Here is a 6,000-nt window from a genome sequence, read left to right on the forward strand (position 1 = left end):
CGGTGTATTTTTATAAGTTTTACAGGAATTTGGAGTTTTCCGGACAATTCGGACATGTTTAGAGCAATTTGGAGATGTTAGTGGACGAGGACGTATAAGCAAGCTAAACAACGAGCCAAGACTAAGGAGAAAAGAGGAAGAAAAGCAGCAATTATAGATGTGCCCGACCGGGCTAGGCATGCCCGGTCAGATCGGGCGCAATAGAGGAAGTCAGGCTAATGGCAGTCAAAGCAATCATCTGAATTTGGCAATCTGTGCCACGTGCCCGGTCGGGCAACCCATGCCCGGTCAGACCGGGCGCGTGGTAGAAGAAGCTTGACATTGCTACGAAGCTCAAGAGAAGGTAGCAGGATGATTTTTGGTCTCGCGCCCGATCGGGCTCAACCTGCCCGGTTGGACCGGGCGAAGAAGAACTCCAGCGGAAGCAATTTTAGCAACTTTAATCCTAAGTGCCCGATCGGGCAGGCACAGCCCGGGCAGACCGGGCACAGTTATGGCGCAACTCCGATTTAATTTTTTTTCTTTTTTTAGGTCTTAAGGGGTATAAATACCCTTTGTAACTTTCATTAGAGACGTTTTTCAGTTTTCCATTATTCCTCTTTCTCTCTCTAGAATTCTAATTTATCATTTTGAAGCAATTTTAATTCCTTGCACAAGATTTGAGCATTGTTCTTCAACAATTTAATTCCTTTCAATTGAAGAATCTTTGGTATTCACTTCTACTTCATTCTCTTTCAATTATAATTGCTTTTCAATTATGTTTTCCATCTTTATGATTGTTATTGTCTCTTTCAATATGTGTGAGTAGATTTTCTATTCTAAGATCTAGGGTAGCCCAATTATGATTGATGCATGAATTAAAACTTTAAATTCTCTAATGACTTTTACAATTGCTATGCTAAATTGATTGTGATTATGCCAATACTAGGTTAGACGTAATCTTGGTGTTATGATTATTCCATTGTTTCTATCGCAGCGAGAGTTGGATTTAAACGGATTTGAGTAGATCAATATAGGGTTTGATTTTCAATATGAGAATAGTTGGATTGATGATTGGGAAGTTAGAGTAATGTGTTTAATGTCTCTAATATGCATGATACCATGAGAATAGGCTTGATTGTATGTCAGAGAAGCCATTGATACTCGAGAGAGGTCCTTGGTATTGATTAGGGTTTACTTTTCCCCATTCAATTGGAATTGTATGTTAGGGGTAGAATTATAATTGCATCATTCGTAATTGTGGTGATACTTGATCTTGGATGTTTTAATTACTTGATTTCTTCATATTCTTTAGTTTATTTTCGAATTTTCCATACATTAGTTCCTTAGTTAATCGATCATTATTGATTCTTGCTTAGTAGGAATTTGAGTCTATTTAATTATTTTTGAACCTTAGTCTCTTGGGATTCGACCCTTGCTTGCCCTGCTACATAGTAGTGGTCAGTTAGGTTATATTTTGTTAGGTACGCGACACGCCTACCATAATGAATAATGGATTCACCCACCACACACACGGCACAGTCTTGGACAGTAGTCAGCCGGTCTCCTGGTACGGTTGAGTCTAGGACTGGGGATTCCATTTGGGGGTGTTTGGACCACCCTTTCTCTTCCTCGAATCCGACTGTCTCTGTGCATGTGCAGGACATTATGGCTTGGACGAAGCGGACGACAATTGACCCAGACTATAGATCAGACGGCTCAGCTGAGGCGTCGACTGAAATAGAATATTACAATCCTCTGGGTGCACCCAGCACTCCAAGTGACGATATATTGGAGGAATCTGATAATGGAGACGACGCTGAGACCGTCCAACAATCTGACTCAGAGGAGTCAACCTCACTGCAGGCGGATGCCGTCAGTGGGGATGAGGAGGCGTACAAATGGCCGTCCATAACCGACCCAACTGAGGCGCGCATGTCCGCCAGAGACATTGTCACCCTAACGGCTGATTAGGGGATTTTTCTCCCACCAATCGGAATGCGCCACGTGGGCCAATCAGGTCCTGCCAAGTGTCCCCCAGTTGGACCTCTCAGGGCTTGCCACGTGGCACACGCTTATTCGTCCACCCTGGACTTATTATGTCATGACACGTGGCATACTCCATGCCTAATGGAGAAGCCGGTCACCTAGGCCCAACTTCCGAGGGAAGCCCAATCAGCCCAAGGTTAACCTAAACCTAGATTGGCACGTTTCCCAAGGTTATAAATACCTCTCTTAATCCTCATTAAGGGAGGGGACGCAAAAAACAACGCAGATTACACACATTAAACACTCTCACCTAGAGAGACCCAATCACTTTAATTTCCGCATTAATTACTCCTTAATCAAGTACTAACTTGACCGTTGGAGGCGGATCTCCAACCATCCGGAGCATCCGTTTGTTTTGCAGGTACAGACGTCCGGTTCCAGTCTCGGAATTGTAACTCTCCCGCAGGACATCAGAAAACCCCGAAACATTTTGGCGCCGTCTGTGGGGAGAGTACTTCTGAGATGGCACCCACGTTTGTACCGGCTCCTGAAGTGAGACGTCCCCTGGACGATCCTCTAGTTCAGTCGGACCGCGATACTGAGAATGAATTTGAAGTTGAAGCTCACACAGCTTCAGACGGGACCCTAAGGGCCCAACGTACCCGTCATACCGAAAGGAGGGAACGGGAACATCTTCAAACTGGAAGCGAGCCAGCAGGCGCACCGCCTGTTCGGCAGCAGCCGACTGATGGGTCTGCTCCCATCACAAGGGACGAACTCATGACCTTCATGAGGGACTTCAAGGGAGAAATTTAAGAGTTGATCAACAAGAAGCCGCCTGCTCTGGACAAGGAGCAGTCGGCTAAGAAACCCTCCACTTCACGGAAGAGGAAGCCAGTTCAAGGGCGAGAGGCGACCCCTCATCCTAAATCTAGGAAGTGGGAGCCACCTGCCCTTGATTTCACAAAATACCGTTTTCCTACTCCAGGAAATAGGAAACCTGTTCGTCATATTCAGGCGGACGGGTCGAGGAAAACATACACAGACGCTCGGCTACTGCTAAAGCAGAAGAAGAGTGACCGATTGTCAGAGTCGGCCTCTACTTCATACTTTCAAGACAGTCTGCGAAATACCTCGATGAGGCATACTCAGTCGTATCATGAGAGTCAGTCAGGCGGCACCTCCCGTCAGTCCGGCTTTCATAGCGACCAGGCGGTACCAAACTTACCGTTTGTACCGCAACAACAGTATTTTTTACAGCCACCTCCGTTTGGTGGACATGCAGCAAAAAATGTCCAACCTATGGACTGACAGCTACGGTTGCTTAGACTTGGTGAACAGCCATTGGCCTTCTCCAAGGAAATTACTGAAGCCGCTCAGCCGGCCAAAGTGAAAAATGTATTAGTAGGCGTCTATGACGGCACTACTAACCTAGAAGACCATCTGATGGCATTCACCAACCTGATGTACCTTCAAGGATTGGATGATCCCACTTGGTGCAAGTGTTTCCCAGCGACTCTCAAAGGAATCGCACAAAAATGGTTCGGCAACCTGCCGACTAGTTGTGTAAATAACTTCAAGACGCTTGCTTACTTATTCACCTCCAACTTTGCCATGAACATCCCTGCGAAGAAGACGACCCTTGATTTAGGAACAATTCAGCAGGGCGAGAAGGAGGGGCTTCGTTCTTACATCAGGCGGTTTAACCTGATGAGAATACAGATTCAAGGGTTACCGGATGAAGTAGCCTATACTGACTTTTTCAGAGGTCTCAAAGACGGGTCGACCTTCAAATTTGATTTGGTCCGAAAGAGGGTGGCGACTCTTCAAGAGGCCTTGATTGAAGCGGAAGCCTATATACAGGCGACTGATCTTTGTAGTACGGTAAAACAGTCAGACGGGAGAAGGTCCGACAAAAGAGAAGAACGACAGAAACAGTCGTCAAACAAAGACGAGAAGAGAAAAGAGGTCTGGGCGGCTGATTCCTCTAAACATCCGGCCCAGAAGAAGAAAAAAGAATTCAAACCATACTCCCCAAAGTATGCATTTAACAAGGATATCCAATTTATCCTAAAGGAAATCAAGGGACGGATCTCAATTGAGAAGCCGGTCCCCATGAAGGGTTCTGCAAACAATCGGAACCAAGAAAAATTCTGTGATTATCATGAAGATGTTGGTCATCACACCAATGAATGCATCACTCTCATGCGGTATCTGGACCGCCTGGTTGAGCAAGGTGACCTTGACACTTATGTCAAGAAATCTACGGGGAACACTTCCTCGAAAAAGCGGTCGACCAAAAAGAATCAACAGGCCGACAGCTCCGATGCAGATGATGCAGTCGTCTACACCATTGCAGGCGGCTTCTCAGGAGGCGGCCCCACTATTAGGGGCAACAAAGACAATATCAGACGGTTAGATGTAAATTCCGTTCACCAAGAACGACCCTCCAAATATTCATTTCCTGAGATTGTCATCACTGAAGAAGATCTAGGAGGGGTAAGAGGGCCGCATGACGACCCTATCGTTATTGAATGTAAAGTGGCCAACCAGAGAGTTGGCCGAATCCTCATAGATACTTGAAGCTCCTCAGATCTCATCAGTAGAAAATGTCTGTCGAAGCTAAAATATCAGACTGATTGCATACATCCGGCATCCCACCCTTTAGTAGGGTTTGGAGGAGGAGTCGTCCACCCAGTGGGACGAGTGGATTTACCCATCCGCCTGGGCGAAAAAGGGGAAGGACGACACATGGTAGTTCGGTTCCTGGTAGTAGAAGAACTCTCGGCCTACAACATGATTCTGGGACGACCAACCCTGAATAATTCCAAGGTTGTTATAATCCCATCTCTTATGTTGCTCAAGTTTGAGAGGGATAATGGAACAGTCGGGTCCCTAAGGGGAGATCAGAGGATGGCCCGAGAGTGCTATCTCTCGGATGTCAAGCCCACTGTTATGGCCACTGGGTCGAGAGGTGGAAAAATAGACCTTGACAATGTCAAGGAGAGTGCGCCTGTTCAAGAAGCAGGCGGCAAGAAGAGAAAGGCATCCCAGACAGGGGCCGCAAGAAAAGACAGAAAATAGCAATCATTGGCAGAGGAGCGGTCGGATGAATTCCGCCCTCAGCCAGCTGGTGAGCATACGGACCTGATCTTAGATGACTCGCGTCCTGACAGAACAATCAAGGTTGGGACGATTTCTCTAAGGGACCTGGGTGATGACTTTCACAAACTATTGAAAGAATACAAGGACATCTTTGCATTCGAAGTCCATGAAATGCCAGGCATTAGTCCTCATCTGGCGGTACATAAACTGGCTGTGGATCCGAAAAAGAAGCCGGTATGGCAGAAGAAGCGAAACCATGGCGAAGAAAGAAGTCAGGCGGCAGCCGCCGAAGTTAAAAAATTACTTGATGTAGGGTTCATTCGGCAATGTTAATTCCCAGACTGGGTTGCAAATGTGGTGCTTGTTAAAAAGCCGAATGGCACCTGGCGAATGTGTGTAGACTACACAGACTTAAACAAGGCGTGCCCCAAAGACAGTTACCCTCTGCCTAAAATTGATAACCTGGTCGACTCAACAACCGACCATGCTTTGATGAGCTTTATGGACGCCTACTTTGGTTTCCATCAAATTCCTTTATGGAAGAAAGATCAGGAGAAGACGGCCTTTGTCACTGATCAGGGGTTATACTGTTACACGGTCATGCCGTTTGGTCTTAAGAATGCTCCGGCCACTTTCCAGCGAATGATAAACACTGTGTTCTTTGATCAGATTGGGAGAAATGTCGAGGCATATATTGATGATATGATTGTCAAGTCTAAACTTCAGAAAGATCATCTGTCGAACCTCCGAGAAACTTTCGCCACACTCAGGCGGCACCATGTCATGCTCAATCCCAAGAAATGTTTCTTTGGAGTTGAGTCTGGGAAATTTCTCGGATTCCTTATCAATCAGAGAGGAATAAAGGTGAACCCTGAGAAGGTGCATGCGGTCATCGACATGCAGTCGCCTCGTACCATCCGAGAGGTT

Source organism: Chenopodium quinoa, unplaced genomic scaffold, assembly GCF_001683475.1.
Source record: "Chenopodium quinoa cultivar QQ74 unplaced genomic scaffold, ASM168347v1, whole genome shotgun sequence".
In the NCBI taxonomy this organism is placed as follows: domain Eukaryota; kingdom Viridiplantae; phylum Streptophyta; class Magnoliopsida; order Caryophyllales; family Amaranthaceae; genus Chenopodium; species Chenopodium quinoa.